General features: G+C 43.1%; 1 long non-coding RNA gene across 1 annotated transcript; it reads left to right on the plus strand.

Moving 5' to 3' along the window:
- The first annotated feature begins 4,336 nt into the window (after nt 1-4,336).
- Nucleotides 4,337-10,722, plus strand: LOC118560881. The gene is made up of 6 exons (XR_004929666.1): nt 4,337-4,459; nt 4,570-4,727; nt 4,829-5,007; nt 5,112-5,229; nt 10,106-10,437; nt 10,510-10,722. It is a non-coding gene; the product is annotated as an uncharacterized LOC118560881 (long non-coding RNA).
- The last annotated feature ends 11,786 nt before the right edge of the window (nt 10,723-22,508 follow it).

A 22,508-nucleotide genomic window follows, 5' to 3' on the forward strand; every position in this document is an offset into this window, starting at 1 on the left:
AGCGCGCTCCGCCGCAGCACGGCTTTGAAGGCGCTGCAGCAGAGGAGAGATCGTGCTGAAGTGACTTGAGTTATATTTGCCCCCTAGTAAATAGGGCAGGTGGTCATTATTGTATAAATATTAAAATATAAAAATGTTCCAGCACATGCTGGGGCAGAGGGATACCACATCACATGTGGTATCCCTCCGACCCTCTGGTCCGTAACCATCCCCGCAAATTCTAAATAAAAAATTCTAAATTAAAAAATAACTTACCGAAAAATCCTCGCTCTCACGTCATGTTCAAAACATTCTTTTTCGAAATGGTTGCTGCATATGACGTGTTTTCTCTCTGGCCAGAAGTTAGATGGCAAATCCGCTCTATTCAAGTTGGCAATCCAGCAACGTGCCCGGTGGCTCATGAATCAGAAAGTTGAAATAAGCACTGTTTTTTCCACTTTTACCAGTTGTGTTGGAACATCCAATGGCCATGCACGTGAGCATTGTTGCTGTAACAATAGCTCTTGCAAATGTCAATGGTAAAGTCCTCTGGAAATCCGAAAAAATTGTTGATGATCGCAACTGTGTAGAACGGCTCCTATTGACTTTGCTTGGAAAGAGCGGAGAAATGCTTTCGCCGCTCCGCTTTTCCACGTTGCAGGATGTGATGTCAGACGGGCTTTACTGCCCAAATATGGGCAGCAATGGCCGCCCGCATACACAGTGATCCAGATGACAATTTATGTTTTTATTTTCTTATTGATTAAAGATAAGTTCATTAAAAAAACACAAACGTATTAGTTTTAGTTATAGCTAATGGTGCCCTAATTTTTCCTTGCCTGCCAACATTGTGTAGCTGGCCAGTTTAATGTAGATTTCTTCACATTTCTGTCTGTCTGTCTGTCTGTCTGTCTATCTTTGAATGATTTAGGAACTTTTTAAAACATAATTTGAGATTTAGTCTATTTGTGAAATCAGAAACAAGTATGCAAAAATTAAAGAGTTTGTCCAACATGTCTATTTGTTCTGTTCTAATCACAGATTTCTGTAAACATAAACAGAGAAAAAAGTATTTTTTTAAAGGCTTTGTTGGGTTGAGATAATATTTTTTCGCCTTGAAAAATTTTGACTTAATACCTCTTTACAAACCAAGTCGACAGCCAGAATGATCTGTCAATACATCCCTCAGTTCCAGTTACTACTGCTACATGCAACCTGTGTGTGTGTCTTGGCAAGCGTGTGGTCTCATCATGCTGGTGAGGACAACCAAATTGTTGAGGTTGAGCTCAAAATAAATGGAAATAAATGGGCTGTTTGCTTTTACAGATGTACAGACTTGTTTCATTTGGTGTGTGTGTGTGTGCGTATTTTTGTGCCTAATACCTTTCTTGCTTTCTTCTATTGCTCTTAATTGTTCTTTTTCCTTCTGCTCCCATTCCAAACAGCAGCAGGCCAGATGCAAACAGACAGGTACAATTACAAATGTGCACTCGCTGACATTTGATGTCATGGTAGTTCGCTGTTATATCTTACCCTTGCATCCTTTTTATCTTTCCAGTCATCCTGCAAAGCTACCTTGTTGTCTGCGGAGTCTGCAGTCGAGCTTCTTGACTTTCCCAGAGTAGATAGTCTTCCTCTTTACACAAGCCCCTCATTGACTAAAACCAGACAAACAGCTTATATCAGTATCACTGAGAGCTTGATATTACCTCAAAAAGTAATCTCTTATAAAGCTAATTTTTGTATTCTGCATCTGCTAACTGAATTATGTAACTCTTTAATTTAACTATTACTTTAAACAAGCAGGAGATAAGTGTGATGTTTTAAAAAACAGAAAGCCCCTTACATGTAGCACAGCTGTCAGCTACAGGAAGAAAAGCAGAGGTCCTCAAAAGCTTCCTCTTATTAATGGATTGCAATTAATAATCTACAATAAAATCTGTAATTATGTCTATAGAGTTTCATCACACAACACTTTTTATTGTTTTTGGGCAGGTTTTTAGTAACTGTGTTCCTCAATTTCCAATATTAAGTTTGCAGAAGATCTAGCCCTATCTTTGGAATTTAACAGTCACCATAATTATTCATTTAAAATTTTATTTTATGCTGCCAGATCTTTTTTGTTCATGCAAATTGAAGGCAATCATACTTCATTCAGTCCTTCCATTGTTGTTAGCTTATCCTGGATTGGGCTGCAGTGGTAACAGGTCCAGGAAAGTTAACCCAACTCATTTTGGTGAGGAGCAGCAGTGGCTCTACTTCGAGCTCTCGCCTAAATTCTGCTGGACACTTTTGGACACTTCTTTCTCTTCACAATGCTGGAAGTCCCCCCCTTGTCATGTCCAGCTTCATGGGGAACAGAATAGTGCTTTGGCTCCCATAGTCATGCCAACATACATTTTTGTTTCACCTAGGGAAGCTTTATACCTACAGATCCTCCCTGGACATCCGACCCTTGACTATTTAGGTCTATATGGTGTCAATTAGATTTAGGCTAGGGTTAGTAGATTTGACCCCCCTGTTACCCAAATATCATATGTTAAATCCCAGGAATTGTCAAGCATTGCACCCAAATATCAGGGAGAGTGGATTTTGAAAGTTGGGGTATGATTAGGGTGGAGGTGAAGGCTATGGAGGTTGGTGCTCCAGGGTCCATTGGTGTGTGGTGGTACCAGGGCCTGGTTGCTGGTAGCAGGGGTGGGTGTAGAGGCTGATGCAGAGGCCTCCATGGTGGGTGTGAGGAGGACCAGGGCTGATGCTGAGAGCTCCTTGCTGGGTGTGAGGTGGGCCAGGCTGCTCGGTGTCTCCCCTGGGTCTCCGGATGTTTTATTTTGTACATCTGCAGCCACTTCCTGCACTCCTGATTACATGAGCAGAACGCAGCTGTATGTACTTTACGTGTCAATCAACGACTGACCGAGGAGCAGAGCGGACTTGTCTTAAGTCATTCCTCTACGAGTACACCCCCCGAGTGAACCAGTATCATTGCGGACTACTTTCCCCTCCACCTTTCACTCATTTACACGGTAAGTTGTTTTTAATCAAGTTAACTTTGAGTGTGAAGCTCTTATGCTTCACACTCAAGGGAGTGTTATGCTAGCACCAGGCTTAACAGGCATATTGATCAAGCACACCCTGAGTTATATGTTGAGAGGATGGCCCAGATGATACCTGATTTGAAATACTAGGTAACCGTGCAGATGCTCCGAGCTTTGACCGCGACCAACCCGAGCCCTCCAATGGTGTCATGTTTACACATCAACCCAGGAGCAAGAGAGGAAGCAAATCAGTATCATCTAACATCAGAACCCCTTCATGATGATCTATCCCTTTCATCCTGCACCTCGTGCCAGGAGCTTCAGGCAAAGAACCTTCAGCTTACTTCAGACTTGGGGGAACTAAGAAAGAAATTGCTGTACCAGCACAGATGGGCCAAAAGGGCAAATAAGGCAATCAAATGACTGGAGGAGGTATTTAAAATGTTTATTATATTTAATTACTTACCTAAGCATTCATGGTACACCCGAATCTCTTTCAGGTCTCTGGTTCTCCCTGGATCCTACAGTTGTGCTTTAGGAACCAGGGAGAACCAGAGACCTGAAGGACATTAGTGAGGCTCCTCCTGGGGCAGAACGCTAAACCTTAACATTAAACCTTTAACAGGCCCTCCAAAAGGTGTCCACAGGCCCGGTTCCCAGTGTGGATGTTGATGGGGGCTGAAGGTTCCTCTTCTGATGAAGAACCAGAGCGCATCACCCAACCTAAATCAAAGGAAGAAAGCCGCAGCACCCTCTGTTTGGCGAAATAGTACCCCAAATTCCCACTAAACATCTGTAAGTAATGTCACTGATTGCTGTATTTTTCTATTTTTATACAGCATACAACTTCATTATGAAACTTTGTTGTTGTTTTTTTGTCTGTTTTTTTTCAGTGGAATACATCACCAAATATTGGCAGCACTTCAAGGGCTCCCGTGGTCTGAGGATAAGGATAGAAAAACAAAGATCCAAAGTGGGACGTATCATGGGGTTCCTCTCGTTTATCACTGAAGGTCAGACAATCCTCCAAAATTGGACTTTCCTTCCAAATATGTCCAGGATATACCAGTAAGCATCTCTCTAATGCCTTTTAGTTAATATAAAATGTCCCCATGTGAAAAGATTCCAATATTTTTTTCTGTGCAGGTGGCCAGAACATCTGCTAAACGAGGGAAAGGCTGAGAACACAGTGAAAACCTACCTGGTCAATTTGTCCCAGTTCCTAACATACTTCAGGGACACCCCTCCCTCCTCTTTCAGGGTTCCAAAAACAGCAGTGTTTTCCGTGCTTCGTGCTATCTCAGAGTGCATTTCAAACCTTGGCACAGATGCGGTCATCCGTCAAATAAGTATCAAGAAAAAAAAGTTGAGCAGGGCCATCTCCAATGACCAACTCCACCTGTGCAAGGTCCTGGCCAGGGGACGCATCCCTGAACTTCTTGGTCAGACTTATTAAATTTGTACTATATTAAATTACTTACCTGAGTTACTGACATCCAGGAGCCTCTGTGCCTGCCCATGAATGTTCTAACCCTTTAATTTTTGTTTTCAGATCAACTGTCTGAGGACCCCAACCCGGAGGCCCGCAGGAGATTCTTCAGGTACCTCAGTGTTTATCTAGCAAGCCTCAATGGACACCGGACCGGTGTTCTCAAGAACATGACAGTCGCGGAGGTTGACGACGCCCAGCAGGAGGCCAAAGTCGGGCAGGTGGGCTTTGTGATCAATGTTAGTCTACTGATATTGAAATTACAAACACTCTCTATCTTGTCCCATTTGTCCATTAACATACCCTCTGCTTTGCACGACAGGTGAAGGAGCACAAAAAAATGTACCAGGTTTGCCTAGGTTGCGGCAGCCCTGGTCTCAGCTTGTGGCTCAGGCCGTCAGCTCTCCTGCTTTCTGGTGGTGGAGATCACCTCCTGGGTCTCGAAATTGGATGCCCATCTGGGGTATTGGTACCTGGACCTGGGAGAATAGGATGTGTGTGGTGAGTGCAAGTGCGTGTACAGCGTCTAATGTTGTGTGGACATTAGGGTGGGAACGTGCGAATGTGACTGTGTGCCTGAGATTATGTGCTTGTCTCTTTGTCAGGTTGGGTTTTGGGCTGCCCCTTCTCCTGGGGAATCTCAGGTATCCACTATGTGTGGAGCCCACTGAACCCTCCCACCCTGTCTGACTCCCCTTTGGAGGTTGGGGTCTTGACCTGCTGGTACGTTGGCGGTTCTCGGTGTGTGTGGCTCACTGCTGGCATCGATAAATAATATCCTTATTTACCATTGGTTTAACTGTAGTTAAGCTAATAATTTGTGATGCTAACTTTTAAGCCAGCTGTGCCCAACACTAGTGTAGTCACATCACATGACTACATTTTTTTATGTGGTCATAAAAATGTGTATTATATTGTGTCAAATGCTACTAAAAGTGATGTAGGCATTGTGTCATCCTCCATCATTGAAGACATTTAAGAGCATAACAGATATATTAACTAGAAAATCTTCTGAAGAACTTTAGAAGGGGCCTGCCTTGTGGTGTGTACCGTCCTAACCGTAAGAGGCAACCTTGCAAATCTCAGATTCCTACGTTCATCACAGCCCCCGCAGTGGCAGTCAAAAGGTGCCATGTTAAGCCAATGGAGCATGTCTCTGACCTCCTAGGAGCCTCTGGCCAGAAGAGTTTCGTTGTCATGGAAACTCACTCACAGCTGCAGCCCTCTATTTCCTCATTACCTTTATCATGTGGGGGAGTGAGTGGATTGTGTGATTTTGGTGTCTCTGGAGCATTTCTGCAGCACATAGCAGGGGCAGAAAGGGGTTAAAAATTTATATTTGACACTTCATAACTTGGACATGCTTTAACCGATGTGGGCCAGATTTATTGTGGAGCTTTCTCTGCAGAGGCAGAACAATTCTGAAAAAGCAGAAGTTGGTACGACCTTCCTAGGGCTACTTCCAGTTAGAAACATGCTAACCATTAGCCGCTTACATGGTTGTGTTCAGTATCATTGGGTAATGGTACTCTGTTAGTTTAGTTCCAATCCTATTGAGAAGTGTCTCAAAAAGGGAGAAAATACTAAAAGTCACCAAAGGTCAGCAAAGATCATCTGTCAGATCATCCTCCTTTAGCAACACAGACTCTCCAAATCTGGGCCCAGAACTCAACATTTGACCAAAATGGTGTGTAGTGCCATTTCCCACAAGTTGGTGGTGCTGTATAGGCTGGGTGGGTCGTGTCTGGGTATCCTGCCAGGTCTTGTTGGAATCCAAGGCCCAATAGGAAAACTATGTGAAATCCAAAAAGTTACAGAAAAGTGAGAGACACCTGATAATCACCAGAAATTAAAAAAATAAATAAGAGGAAGTGATTTTGCAAATCTCAGATTCCTACGTTCATCACAGCCACTGCAGTGGGCGTCGAAAGTTGCCATGCTAAGCCAATGGAGGAAATTAATTGAGGGCATTTTGACTTTTTGGCGCTCTGGGGCGCTCTGGGCGGTTTGCAAAAAATCTTTAGATCCCACACCTATGAGGAGCGAGTAAGCTGAAGTTGTGAAGTTTTGAAATCTTTTTAAATTGTTAGAGTGCGCACTCTGACCGTTGGGAATTCCGCCATTGACTTCCATTATAAATGAAAAATCAGCTGAAGTTTGGACATGAGCTTTGAAGAGTAACTATGACAAAAACATAAAATATATCCACATCCCGTGTTCATATCCATCCATCCATTTTCTGACCCGCTTAATCTCTCATGGGGTCGCGGGGGTTGCTGGTGCCTATCTCCAGCGTTTACTGGGTGAGAGGTGGGGTACACCCTGGACAGGTCACCAGTCTGTCGCAGGGCAACACAGAGACAGACAGGACAAACGACTCACGCACACACTCACGAAGGACAATTCAGAGCTGGTTTTCCAAAGTGTGAGCTGCCACTAGGGGGTGCGCAAGGCGAAAACTGTAATGGCGTCTGACCGTGTCCCCCCCCCACACACACAATAAAGATGTGTAAATAAGCATTTCTATTGTAAAGCTCAAAAAACTGTTAATTTCATCAAAAAATAAAAATGTATTGTAATGATCCTTATTAGACTTTATTGCTAAATGCTGTTGCACACTTACTGTTCCTTTAAATCAGATTACTTTGGGGTCATACCGGAAGAAATATGTGGCTTCCGGGGAGAGGAGTCGTGATTCGGGGGACCGGCGGAGTAAAAGATTTCCTGTCCTGTTCGTCCTAAAATAAAGTGTTAGCAGCAAAACCTCGGTCTGGTGCTTGGGTGTCATAACGGAACGATACATTATTAACAGGAAAATGTATTTATTTAGAAGAAATCTTCTTCTACACTTCATTTTAAGTTGAAAAATCCGCATTGTGCTGCATATGCGCATATGGCTTGTGGTCTCTGTTTCAATAATTCTCGCAAATATGCTCAATAGGCTGAAATCAGGGAAACAGATGAGACATCTAAGGTGAAAGTTAGTCATTAAAGAGGAGAGGAAGAGAGTGAGAATTGGAGGCAATAGAGGAGAGAATCGCAACGGATCAGTGAGAAGAATATGAGCCAGAATCAGAAAATGTCTCTTTCTCTCTCCTGACTTTACGTCAGCAGAGGAAAACATTTATTCTGGCCGAAAGTTTTATTTACAAGATTAAATTGAGTGACTCGGTCTCTATGCATCGCGTGACAAGCTCTGACACGCATGACACGCACACCGCTGTCGTTATCGCTGCTGCAGGGATTAGTGGTGATAGACGCGATTTCTTGACTATGCTCATGCATAGATCTGTAATACCTTTCATTACGATTCATTTTAAAGCGCATATTCAGACAGAAACGGGCCGAAGTGTGTTGCCATGGACGTGTTTACCCACTGAAGGTAACCGCTGTGAAACAATCAGAAAGATTTCTCAGATTAATAACATCTTTATGGAGCGCTAGAGTTATTGTTACTCTGTGCTGCTTCACCAGTTCTCGCTTGCTCGCTCATTATATATATATATATATATATATATATATATATATATATATATATATATATGTGTGTGTGTGTGTAGAGAGAGAGAGAGAGGGAGAGAGAGAGAGATACATACATCTTGGGGGTGCGTCAACCCGGCTGGGACATGGAAGGGGGGGTGCGCGGCTAAAAAAGTTTGGGAACCCCTGATTTAGAGAGACCCATTACCTAACAGTCATGTTTTTGGACTTTGGGAGGAAGCCGGATAACCCGGAGAGAACCCACACATACACAGGGAGAACATGCAAACTCCATGCAGAAAGGCCCAGGGTTGGATTTGAACCCAGAACCTTCTTGCTGCAAGGCAACAGTGCTACCGTGCAGCTCTGTTTTCATATCCAAGTAGATTCAATAAATATCTACAAACTGGAAGTTAAACAGTGTTTGTAAGTGAAAGCATGACGACACAGTAAAGCTTTGAAAATTGTCATTTCGAGGCTTTTTCGAGGCTTTCTGTCTACCCAACTCCATTCATTCCTATGGCCGGTGGAGCAGAGGCTGGGCCTTCGTCGGCCAGCGCAGCAGAGAGTGGCTAACAGGCATTTAGCTGGGTCGCCGGAGCAGTGCTGGGGGCATCAGGCCGACTCACCAGGGAACTGGAGGTGACGTCGGCTTCTTCAGGCGGCTCGGGAGCACCAATGTCGGGCAGAGCCACAGATGGAGCGGTGGTTGTCCTGTTGCGATGGCGGGCTCGCCGTTTTCGCTAAGAGGGGCCATGCTCCAACTGAGAGGTGGCCTCGGGTGACAAAGCGACGGGGGCTGCAGCGGTTTCAGCAGCGAGCGCTGTCACGGGATCTCTGACAGGGGCTGCGGCAGACACGGCAGTAGCAGCAGCGACAGGAGCAGCTGGCGAGGCGGACGAGCGTCTGGGAGGAGGCAGTCTGCCGAAGAGCTGGGCATTAGCAGCCCGATCAATCCATTTGAGCTCTTTGAACAGTCCTGAGAGTTCGAAAAACGGGAGGAGCTCCGCCTTGCTCTTCAGCAGATTCCACACCTGAGCTGCGTTGAAGGTGGATCAAGCGTGGTGATGATATCCAAACGATCCCGGACCTGCAGCGTGAGGAGCCCCGCATTCTCCAGGAGAACATGCTCTGCTGTGTTGCTGTCCGGGCGCAGGACAGGATTCCTCTTGCCAGCTCCTGCACGAGAGGAGCAGCTCCTGATCACGAAACTCTGCACTGTGTACGGGTTTCGGGTTTACTTGGCTGGTTCGTGCTGTCACATCCTGGTTTGTAGAACCCGGAAAAAGCCACACAGAGCTTTGTGTAAAAGGGTTTTATTGACAGAGATGAGTTGTGGATGAGGAAACCAGAGTCCAAAAAACTGGAGTCTATGGAAGGAGGAAGGTGCCAGAGAATGTCAGGGTGCAGCAGGCAAAGTTGCATCATGACATCCAGATAGTTTTCCAGCTCTGTCCACAACGTTGCTGAGACTAAGATCAGGGTTTTGCATTGGCTCCTTCAAAAGGCTGACCTAATTGTCCTTAAGCCAATTTGTAACTAATTTTGCCGTATTGTGAGGCCCTTTTGCACCCTCTGAATGTAATGATGATCATTTTGACCAAATTCTACAATTTTAGTTTGATCAGCCAAGCGGTGATCATCATCCAGCGTTCATAATTCTGTAATTGGGATCTAGCCTTTCACGTTGCCTTTAGATTGAATGGCTTCTTCATCTCTGAGAGTCCTTACGTACTGGACCCATTTCACTGTGAATAAGGAAAATCTTAGCTGCTTCAGCCGACATCGTCACAAGGTCTTTTGCTCGAGGTTTACAGTCATTCTTTCACACCATTATGACATTTAGCAAATAGAAATAATGTCGGTGTCAGGGATCTCTGTTTTGGTCCGTGCTCTAACTCTGCTCCCCAGACAACTAGAGCCACCTGGGGAGCATAGCCCACACCTGCGGCTCGTTGGGAGCGGCTTCCACTGGATACTTAAGGAGAGCTCAGACAGATGGAAGACGCCAGAGCCTTAACCCAGCCGTGGCCTCTGACCTGATCCTGAAAACTGTGCCTGTGAGTCTTTTTTCGCAACCCGATTTTTGACTAATATTGAGTCTCCTGTTTTTTCATAGTTTTGTTCTTGGATTTACTCACCCACCTTGACGTCTTGCTCGAAGAACCAGCACCCTAAGAATCCCTGGCACTCAGATGTTGCTCTGGCATTCCCCTTAGACTCCCTTGGTTTTACCAAGCCAGGCCTGAGACCCCTTCCCTGTATTCTGCTGGTTCACCTGTACTCTGGCCATCCCGTCTGTCCCTCCTGTCCGATGTGGTGCGCTCCGGATCCCTCGCCTGCTTACCATCTGTCTGCCCTCCAGCTGCTAGCCACCTACCACCTACCATCTACCGAGAGCTGCGGTCACAGAGTCCGCTCGTCATTACTCTCCCCTAGCCCGACTAAATGGTAAGCTGCGCAGCTTCTGGATATTTCCTCTGGTTCGATCACTCGTAACCCTTCTCCTCTTTCTTTCCGCAGTACTCCTGCACTGACGTTCAGACCTCGACTGATCCCACAAGCAGTGTCGATCTCTGTAGCCTGAACCTTTAATAAACATCTTAAAATATTACCTGCTTTCCGTCTGAATCTGCATGTGGGCTAAACACTTAAAAACCATGACAGTCGGAAATCACAACTGACCTAAACCAGGAGGGTTTTAGTCTAGTTTAATGTAAGACAAAAACAGCAAAATTGTCTTCTTAGACAGTCTATGAAAATATCTGGTTTCTACTGCACCTCTATCTAGACTGAATGTGTCTCAAGTTAAACAGTTGAATTTAACGTTTAAACTAAAAAAAACTTCCCTAATGTGTCTTTGTAAAGGGAAAATAAAATATAATGAATATAATGACATCTCTTTTCCTTATCCATGAGCAATTGAGCCCAATGTTGGCTTTTATTAGAGAAAGATAAAGTTGATGATAAAAAAGGAAAGATAAACACATAGTTTAGTGACCAAAACTGGGTCGCTTGAATGGTGAGAGCCATTGAGATACTATTTCTGGTTCCCAGGTCAAGGTTCTGCTTGAACAGTGACTAAAATAACATTATGTCACAGACTTGTGGGAACACAGATCCTGTTGAGAAGATCTCTCTTCACTAAGGCAGAATGCTTAAACATCTCCTGCTGTCTTGTGTTGAGACGTGATCAGTCATGTTCCACTTGACACATACTGTAGCAGAATGGTCTAAAATGGTTTTTCGTCACGTCTATCACCAAGTTCTCAACAGATTTTTACAATAAGCACCCCAAACCCCTGCTTCAGCAGAGATTGAATAATATCATAACACAGTTAAAAATAGATGGAGGAAATATTCCTGTTAAATCAATTTACTACATGTAACGTAGCTTTTCAGGGGAATTTGAGATGCTACATTAATCAGGGCTCCGGGATTTAGAGTCAATGTAAAAACAAGAGTGAATTCCCTACATACTGTAAAGTAGCAGCTGCTGTTGAATCGTATATATTGGACTATTTGTACTGTTTGTTCTGTCTTTTAGACATTTTAGATATTTCTTATTTAATAATTACATTTGTAGGCTTACTTTCACTTTTTGTAATAAAAAAGATGTGTATTTAAAAAGATGTTGATGCAAGCACTCAAACTGTCAGCAGCCCTATTTGCCTAAATTCATATACACAAAAACTTTAACAGTTTTATACACAACCACAAATTGCCAGGGGGTGGGGATGCATGTTCATTTCTTTAAATCTGCCATGTTCCCTCAGTTGTTCTCTTCATGTTCTCACCCAGGTGTGCTGCTTTCTATTGACTGGTCTCACTCGGTTCTTGTGTCTTTCAATCATCTCCCCAGCAGTTAGAAGCAAGTCAGTCTCTTTACGTCTCTGTCAGATCCTTCTGTCTGTGACCATCTATCTCCGGTCCTTTGTTTTTCCAGTCACCACTTTGCCTTGTCTCTGTTCCTTGAATGTTTAAGTTTGATAAATCAACATCACCTTCAACACAAAAGTGTCGCTCCTTTGTCAGCTTTTGTTCTCACAGAAACTGGCAGGTGAAAGCAATTATTCCCTTTTCTAAAATGCAAAAAAGGCAAACGCCTTTTTAGGCATAACAACAATTCAATGCTTGTTAGAATTGATGACATACTTTTAACATATTTCCTGACTATTTATGCTTTGCAATAAGTTCCAAATATTTGCTTCCTCTACATATTGTCCATCAAAATCTAGTCAACACTCTGGCTGAGCTATTCTGAATTACCTCCAATGAGAAGTAACATGCGGGTAAGCAGTATAACATACTGCTGGCATCTGTTTTTGTGCTTCGGGCTATGTTTAGGAAGTAAACCCGCACACTTGTATCTAATCACCCACCTTTCTTCTCCAGAAATGTTCCTAAATGTTTTTTAGTGGATCAGAACTTTTTTTTACTTCGTTCCAATTGTATAATATTAACTTTAATGAAACCCCTGGCATCAAGAAGGTAAAAAAAGAAAACATATGGTAAAATACTTTTTTTCTTGTCTATTGTGTGTAACTTGGTAATCTAAAGCAAAACTCTGACATTTCAAGGGTGCAAAACGAAAGTAGAAGTGCAGCATTTCAGCCTTCAAGGAATTTCAGGGCAGTTTCAGTGATGTGAAAGTGGGTAATGAGATGTCAGGTTGCTCTCACAGCAAGTCAGTTAGCTGGAAGCTCTACACAGTATGCATTGTTGCTTCAGAATGGATATGTGCACGTTGCAGGGTTAGACCTCAGCAAAAAGAAAGTCAGTTTACCATCCGCTGGAATTTCTAGAAGTCAGCTACCATAACAAGAGTCTTAGTGCCAACATCCCTCCTGTTCATCTCATACACCATATCCACAAATCCAGACATTATCTGGGTATTAGGATTGAACAGGATTTGAAGAATGTCTTTAAAAGCTATGACCTCAAACGTGAGAGAACTATGTCCATATATGGTCAGGCTGAGTGGTCTTCAACTTGTCTTTTTATTTAAATGTCTCAATAAATCATGTCGAAGCCCATTCTGTCCTCCACAGACCCATTAAGCCTTTATAGTAAACCTCTCATAGATAGAATCAGTTTTTCACATTTATGGATATGTATTGACTATAATCAGGAGTTTTATAATTAAGCTGCAAAGAATGTTTATTTACAAATTTGTAAAGTTTCTTAGCCAATAACAGAAACCACCAGCAGCACTTCAATTGAATCAGATTTTACAAGTTTTAAGTAATGACTGCTCCTAAAGTGTCAGGGTTTTGTTTACCGATGAACTCAGGAAGTGCACACAGGACTAAAGTTTAAGAGTTTTATTTAAATGAAGTATGCTGGGTGGTGAGTGATGAAGGGTTAGGGTTCAGGACTGCAGAAGGTCAGGGATGTAGGTGAAGGCAGGAGTTGACGGCCCGGAGAGAGAGAGTCCACACTCGCTAGGTGCTGCTTGGCTAGAAGGCCTCATAGCAACACCAGGACGGCTAGTCAGGTTAGCAGTTATCCGGAGACACCAGGGCACAGAGCAGGGCTTTACTTTACCAAAGCAGCTTGACAGGTTAGCAGTTCTCAGGAGACACCAGGATACAGAGCAGAGCTTCGCCAGAGCAGCTTGTCAGGTTAGCAATTCACAGAAGACACCTGGACAAAGAGCAGAGCTTCTCCAGGAACGAACAGTAGAACACAAAGACTTACAGGGGGACTGGCATGGAGTGATGGATAGCAGAAGACAGCCCAGTGCTGAACTGAAGACAGAGGGAGGTTTAAATAGAGCACTAACAGGTGAAACAAGGGTCTGGCTAATTAACAAGCAAATGATTATCAGGTGTGACTGACTGCTGAGGAGGTGAAGTGAAAATTGACAGAAAATAACTGATGACTGAAAACTAACAATAAATAAAGTCAAACCTAACCCAAAAGAGATGAGAAAATTAAAATAACAGAAAAACAAAGCCAAACCAAAACTCAACCATGACATAAAGGAAAATGCTTGGGAACTTTATCATATATAGGTTTTGGAATTTTAATTACTCAATAGAGTAGTTTTTGTAAATTTGCCCACATTCACCCCTGGACAAACTGTCTTCCTGTATAATGTTTTACTTTTGAATTTGTCCCACAATGTTTTTAAACGATCCACAATTTTTATTGAAGACATTTTGGTCTTAACAATTTCTACTTCCCTCTAGACTTTGTGGGGCAAAACCTTTTTGTGTCATGTGTGTAGATAAAATTTTAAGCTAATATTGACACCCTGTCCTCCAGTGAACAAAATCAAATTCAATCATGTTATACAGATTGGGTCAGATTATACAGATTGGTCAAAAATTTTCGATATAAGGGAACCAGTTTATTGCATCATTAATTCGGGACGTGACGGACCGCATTTCCCATTATGCATCGTGGTCAAAATGGCCACCAACTCCCATCATGCAACGCGGCCCAAAATGGCCACCAACCATAGCAACGAGATAACGTTACTATGGAAAGGGATAAAACTCGATCACACATGACAATCTGCCTTCTTCCCTGGCATGACGCCAACCTGAGAAGACACACAGCTGTGCTACTCCAAACTACCCCCCTACGCCACGTGCTCGAGTTTCTCGCTGGACCGAGACTTTTCGAAGCAACTTTATTCCCTGCTGACGCAGGAGGTCGACTTAAAAGTACTTTTTAATTCCCTCTGATTAAAAGACTGAGAGCCGCCTTATTTCCCAGTGATCTAAAGAGGACTACGCTTTTGCTGGGCCGAGCAAAGCAACTGTGAGCCGGGAGGAAGAGACGAAGGAGCTTCTTCAACCTGTCCCCCGCTGCTGCTCGCTCCTGCCTACAACCGCGCACCTGCGACCGCCAAGAGCTCCAGGACACTCACGGACCACGAAGCTGGGATTTCACTCCTGAACCACCTCAAAGTAACGGGGTTCTCCCCTTTTATTTCTTTTTTCGCCTTATGGTGATAAAGCTGTGCCTGGGCAGGCGTTAGGAACTTTAGGTTAATGCTTGTTACTCCAAGACGGAGTTGGGTTTATTTTGCTGAATATTTTCTTGTATGTGCATGCATTTGTGAAAGCGACTTTGGTGTGTTTGATTTTGTGGTTCGTAAAGACCCCGCTGCGGGTCCTGCTGTAACTCTTTTTCCGAATTCTTCCATCTTTTCCTCTCTCTCATCGTTTCCATCTTTGTCTCCCACTTATCAGCAGTTCAATCTCTTTGTTAGAGATCGGTTTGCGGTTTGTTTAACTGTTTAATCTGGCGCTCCCCCTCTGGCCGAGGTATTACCCCATCAGCGTAAGCGTGGTGACGTCATTAGGACATCCCCTCCTCTTGCGGCGTACGTCCGGATTCCCGAAGCGGGTTCCTGCCTCTCAATGCTGCTACGTCAAATGCCGACGTCTTGCATGTGAGTGTTAAACAACCGTGAGCTGGACTTAGATTTGCTAACCGCTCATTTTTAATCCATTTTATTTTTGTTTTGTTGTTTTATTTCCACATATATCTTGCATGTGTAGTTTTAGTAATGAGTAAGATTTCCAATGTTGTTGGATCAGAGAATTACTGTAACAGGGAATTGCTTTTGGTTCAATAAAATAACAACTGCGGAATAGAAATTGTTTTGTGTTCAATTCACAGTTGCCTGGTTATTCAGAATTCAGAGCTACACTCCTGTTGGAGTTAACATCTGATATTAATACAGATACATATCATTGGATGGGGATAAGGAATAAGGATTTAAACTCTAATTGCAATTATATTGGGGTTCTCACAGTCTGCAGGATAAACCTCGTCGGTTAAAATCTGACCAGATCATTTATTCCAGCATAAATGAGTTCATAACAGCTAGTTAATTAATGCATTAGTAGTATAAATCGTTACAAGCTTCTAGCTAACATCACCACCATTTGAACTATATTTTGTTATAGCGGAATATTGAGTTGAATGACTTATTACTTAAATTATAATACAAAATAATAATAATAATAATAATAATAATAATAATAATAATAATAATAATAATAATAATAATAAGCATATTCAAACAGCTTCTAGCATAACAGCCTCGACCGACTGGGGGTTAGAGAAGACAGAGCAGAGACACAACAAGACAGACAAAAAAGCACAGAAGCACACATTGATCCAGTAATCTGTTCTACATTAGATGGTATTAGCGGGTGATCTGTCTTTCCTGGATGATGTCACAGCTAACAGAACACTAGACCAGGTGTACCTACTATGAAGAAAAAAGAGAGAGAACAAAAAGTTAAAAGCTGACAGTGAAGTGCTCTGTTAGGAACATACGGGGTAATCAGAGCTCTGATATATGATGGAGCTTGATTATTAAGGGCTTTATACGTTAGAAGAACGTATAAAGCCCTTATATTCTTGATTTAACAGGAAGCCAATGAAGGGAAGCTAAAATTGGAGAAATTTGATTCCTCTTGTTGATTTTCATCAGAACTCTCGCTGCAGCATTTTGGATCAGCTGAATACATTGAACTGCATTTTGTGGACTTCCTGATAGCCTTGAAGTAGAAAATGCATGGACTAGTTTTTCAGCATCACCCCTGGACAGAATGTTTCTAATTTTGGCAATATTCCTGAGGTGAAAAAAGGAAACTCTAGAAACCTGTTTAATATGGGATTTAAATGACATGTCTTGGTCAAAAATAACACCAAGATTCTTTACTTTATCACCAAATGTCAAGTTAATGCCATCCAGATTAAGTGATTGATTAAGAAGTTTATTTTTTGTGGACTTGGGTCCAAAGATTACAACTTCTGTCTTGTCAGAATTTAAATGCAGGAAATTTAAAGTCACCCAGCTTTTGATGTCATCAAGACATGACTGCAGTCAGTCATGATTTCGGCACTGTTGTCTGGTCTAATCTCTCATGTCACACATCTGTTTAGCTCCACCCATTCCTCATCACTTCAGATCTGTTCTCCTATATACTGTTCTCCTATATACTGCTCTCACTAGTATATACCCAGCTCTAAGACCAGACAACTGTGCCAGTTTATTTCGAGCATTTGTGAGACTTATTCCAGGGTTATTTGTTCTGACTTCTGATCCTGACCTGTTTGCCTTTTGACCTCTGAGCCTGCCTGTTCCTGCCTGATTCTGATTTGCCTGATCTGTGTTCCGACTTCTGCCTGTCCTGACTACCTGCCTGATCTCTGCCCACTGTGTATCGAACCTGGAACTGTGTCCCGACTTCGTCCTGGATTATCCTTCGGCACTTCAATGGCTTTCTGATCTCCTGGCTCCGACCTTTGACCACATCTCCGACTTCGTCTTTGGCTTCGCTCTACGGCTCAACCTGCTCACGTTCGCCCTCACGGTTCTGATCTTCTGCCTGTCTTTCGACTTCCGATACACCTGCCTCTTGGACTCTCTGAGCGGCAACCACCGCGCAGGATTGACGACCCGACAGCTGCTACAGGATCTGAACTGGACATTAAGACCAGGTTAGTGACCGACACGTTTGTGTGCAAACACTTTCAGATAAGCGTGGTCACTAACCTGTTGTCTCCTCCTGCAGAGGCTCCCGCTGTAGACGCTGACGTCTCCTGCTCTGTTGCCGATCATAATAAACTTTTAAACCTAAACTGTTTGTCTGCCTCGAATACTGGGTCCACCCGTTCTGAGCCTAACACAGTCGAAGTAATTATCATTATGATAGGAGCTACTTGATGGCCTCTATAATGTCTAAACTAAAACCTCTGTACTGAAACATTTTGCAGTTGCATATAATTGCATTGAATAGCATTTGTAATACCAGCACTATTATTTTAGTTTTGTGAAGAAAACATTAATTTCTCAAATTTCCAGTAGGTAAATAAATGAATGTGTGGCAGAAAATTACTTTTGAATATCATCTGGATCATACTATTTCCATTGTAAAACATGTGGTGGCAGCACAATGTGAGAAAATGATTGGGAGATGATGAGATATACAAGTTTGTGCATATGTGTCATCACGCCCGCCGACAGGAGGGTCAGTTGTCCCGGGCCACGGGCAGAGGGGGGCCCCAAAACTGACACTCTAACTGACCATTAAAATGGTCAGTCAGAGTGTCAGTCAGCGTGCAGCTTCATCCAAAGTCTCCGTGTCTGTGTCACGGTGTATGTACCAGATCGGCTCGGGTGGTCAGATCGACTCGGAGCCCTGCGCCTTCTGATGACGTCACTATACATGATTGGTTTAATGTTTGCACAATTACGCAAAACGTTGTGATTGGTCTGGACAACTTACTAAAGTGATTATAGCGGGGTGTAGGTTTTATTCGAGAGCGGGATTGCGATTTGTAAACGGACAATTTTACGAAGAAATTCTCCATGGTCCCTGCGCCTCCCGATGACGTCACAAAAATCTCTATGGGCCTTGCGCCTCTTGATGATGTCACATTATGGCAACGCCACTCAAACAAACTACATTGAGCCCGCGGTCTACATTTGTAACAAATCAATATATTTAGTTAATTTAGCGGTTTCTTTTTTCTCAAAAGCTTCAGGCTTAAAGATGAACATAGAAAAATTTGAAATCTTAGCAATTCAAAATAATCAACCCACTTTAATTGATAAAAATTAGGTAAAATATTTGGGTATATTGATTAACAAGGACCACACTGAAAATGAAAATGAAATATTCCAGCCATTTTACAAACAAATCAACAAATATTTGACAGTTGGTTAAATTTCTGGAAGAATATTGTCACAATTTCATCTGGAATAATAAAAAACATGTGATCAGAAAAAACGACATAGTAATACCAGTAGAAAAAGGAGGAATAAACGTTACTGATTTTAAAGTGATGAGTTGGTACGTCTGAGTTGGCATTACACACACATACATATTTTTATATATATATATATATATATATATATATATATATATATATATATATATATATATATATATATACGTTCCAAAAAGAACCCGTGATAGGCGAAATCCGTGAAGTAGTAACCTTTATTTTTTTTACAATTATTATACAATGAAATACTCCATAGTACATTGAAACCAAATAACAAAACCTTTTTACAGGCCCAAGCATTTTTTTTTAACAAATAAAAGTACTGTATAGAGGGTTTTTTTTCTCACAAATACTTACAGTGCTGTAAAATAATAATTGTAATCATCAATACGAACTGAAGGCTTCAGATTGCGGAGATCAGCACTGCCACACCGCGAGTCATTGGATTAGAACTGGAGAAAATTAAAAATGATTATGAAAAGAATACAGAGTACAGTAGGACAGTATTTCACTGCTTTTATGACTGAGCCGCTCCATCCTCCGCTCTGTAGCGTGTTTTTCATCTAAAGCCCGCGGTGCTGGTGTGTATTTTTTTTCGGGAGAAGAACATAGTTATCGATAGTTGTTGTCGCTCTTTTTTCTTCTGGGAAAAAAGATTCTTATAAACTGACATGCCACCATCGATTATGCTTGAGAACTGTAATGAACGGCTCATCAATGCAAATCCGGGAAGCAGCAAGACCGTGAGAGGTGAACCGCGATATAGTGAGGTTTCACACTATATATATGAAGAGTTCATCTGCAAAAACAGATAACTCCGTTTTTAGCCAAATAAACTAAAATGTAAGTGTGTGTGTGTGTGTGTGTGAGAGGGGGGGGGGGTCCTTTTAATGAAGGTGTATTTTTGAGATGCCATTATTTTGTTACGTCACTCCTACTTAATCAAATTCACCATGTAGGTCAATTTGACTGGTATCACCTTAACGAAATAATAAAAACTATGTTTTTTTTAAAACATATAAAAACGGAGTTATCTGTTTTTGCAAATATATATATATATATATATATATATATATATATATATATATATATATATATATATATATATATATATATATGCTGTTTATTCACTAATGTCTAACAAAGCTCTGATGCCTTCATAGAGCAGGTGCAGTTTTGGAGAGACTAAGTCACAAGGTCTTGGACGTGTAGACCCGTATCTCTCTACCTAATATCAGAAAAATCACATTCTAATCAAAAATATAAACAATATCTTTTCATCTTACTTGTGAAAAGTTATCCCTCGAGCCCTGACTTAGATAGTCCCTCGATTTAAAAAACATGAGCCGCACAGTGCTGAGGCATCATTAGTGTGTTCAGCTAGAATAATTAGGAGTGAGCAGCAGGTCGACCGCCCCAAGATGGCGGCCGTAATTCCTGCGCAGCGACAGTCAATGCGGGGTCTACTGTTATATTAGGTCCGTTTACACTACACTTTTTTAACCGAGTCAAGACCAGTCCAAGCTCGGTAACCGAGATAACTCTCGTGTGTTAATGGTCAGCAGACTGAACTGAACCGCGCTAGACATATCCTGACCGCGCTAAATGCAGACCAGTTCCTGAGGAGGTCTCGGACTGTTTTTTTTTATCCCGGTTATCTGATAACGAAGAGCGCATGAGCAGACCGCATCATCCCCTTACAGTCAGCTGACTGTCTACGTTTTTTCCGCCGTGTCTGGCTGCACATCCCGATTCACACTCTATTCAAACAAATTTCAGACATTCATAATAATACTAGCTTCCTTACCATACCACACGGTTTCCAGAGATGATTCTGCTTAGCAGTGTGATGAACCTCAGCGTCTGTCATTGTTTCCTGCATCTGTAAATCCTTATTAGACGTTTGTTTGTCTTATCCACGTCCCAAAAGCCGACTCTGTCCAACCATAACATCCTGAATGTTACGGGCGCCGCCATTTTGATTTGCTGGGTCCTGCCTTCAATCCCAGAGAGAAGCAGTACCGCAGATCGTTACTAGGAGGCGAGGAGCAACCAAGGAACCGGGATAGCGTGGTGTGTAAACGGTCGTCTCGGCTTGGTAAACTGATCCAAGCTCGGACTGGTCTCAGGTCGGCTCAGTTTAACAAGGGTAGTGTAAATGGGGCTATTATGTCTATGCCTACACCGACACGTTGCTGCTCCCCCTCCCCTCTCCTACATGGCTCAGCGGCGCCAGCCAATCAGCACGAAGACAAAACAGTTCAGTTGAATCTGGTTTATTGTTTAAAGTGCAGGTTCTCAGGTGTTGGTGGTGTCTGGTTTGACAGTCTTCTGGTAAGCTTAGAGCTAAGTCTTTTCTAAAAACACGTCGGACATGAAGATACTCGGGTGGAACTAGGGACAGATCAGGAGGAACCTCAGGGGAGGCAGGACCAATTGAAGAATGGGAAGGGCTGAATGGAGACACAAAGCCAGACAACTGGAGCTCCATGTTTCTATTTGTGACTCTCTCCAATTAATGTGAGGGTTGTGGGCCGCCAACCATGATTAAGCCAAAACAACAGGAGAGTATTTAATGGGAAAAACAAAAAAAGAGGTTCTCATGATTACCGGAAGAAATAAATTTAAGGGGAAGTGTCTGATGGGTAATGGTGGCTAGGGGAATGCCATCCAAAGCAACAACTGAGACTGGGGATGGTAACAAACGAACAGGTATGTGGAGTCTATTTACCAAGACTGGATCAATAAGGCTCTGTTCAGAGCCTGAATCAATAAGAGCTGAGACCGGATGTTGGGAGTCTTGAAGACAGTTAACGGATTGTAAAAGTAATCGGGGAGCGGGGGTCTCAGAACATGCGCCCGCCAGTATCCCTTGGACTACTGGCGGGCCGGATCTTTTGGGCGAACAGGACAGTCTAACCGAAAGTGCCCGGAGGCACCACAGCAGAGACACTGTTTAGCCCTCTCTTCCGGGGATATGTGAGCTCTACCTAGTTGCATGGGTTCTTCCAGTGGTTGGCTCTCTGAGAGGGCTGGGCGGAAACTGGGAGGCATGACTGAGGCGGGAGGGGTGAGGCGTCGCGCCGGAGGAAGGTCCTGTCCCTGTCTCTCACGGGCTCTTTCACAGAGCCGGTCATAACAGCTAGCTAGAGCGATAAGCTCCTCTAGGTCTCGGGGTTTGTCTCGAGTGGCTGTTTCATCCTTTAATTTTTCGGTGAGTCCATTAAGGAATGCCACTTTAAGAGCCAGGGCGTTCCAACCTGCCTGAGTAGCCAGGGCTCGGAAGTCCTACCGAAGCGACCTCCCTGTTTCAGGGACCACAGCTAAGAGACTAGCTGCTTCCTCCTCGCTTAACAAGGAGGAGAAAGTTCTTTTGAACTGTGCTAGGAAGTCGGCATAACCAAGGCTGAGAATGCTTGTTTCATCGACAAATCTGGAAAGGACTGAGGAGAGCGACAGAAAACTAAGGAGCACTGCTCACCAAAGAAGGGTTCTGGAGTAGGAGCGGACACCCCGACACCACGGATTAGAGCCGGCGCGATATCAGCGGGAGGTTGGATGGACAGCTGGGGGATAAGTTGATTCATGCTTAACTGTCCTCTTAGGTCCTGAATCTCATGAGTTAGTGAGCCCATGGCTTGAACAAGCTGTGTCTGCTGTTGGCTCATGGTTTGTAATAGAGCCTCATGCTGTCCTAGCAATAACTCCTGATGGGAAACCGCGCTCCGCAGTTGCGCCCCTGAGTCAGACTGGTCAGT

This window comes from Fundulus heteroclitus, unplaced genomic scaffold (assembly GCF_011125445.2).
Source record: "Fundulus heteroclitus isolate FHET01 unplaced genomic scaffold, MU-UCD_Fhet_4.1 scaffold_50, whole genome shotgun sequence".
In the NCBI taxonomy this organism is placed as follows: domain Eukaryota; kingdom Metazoa; phylum Chordata; class Actinopteri; order Cyprinodontiformes; family Fundulidae; genus Fundulus; species Fundulus heteroclitus.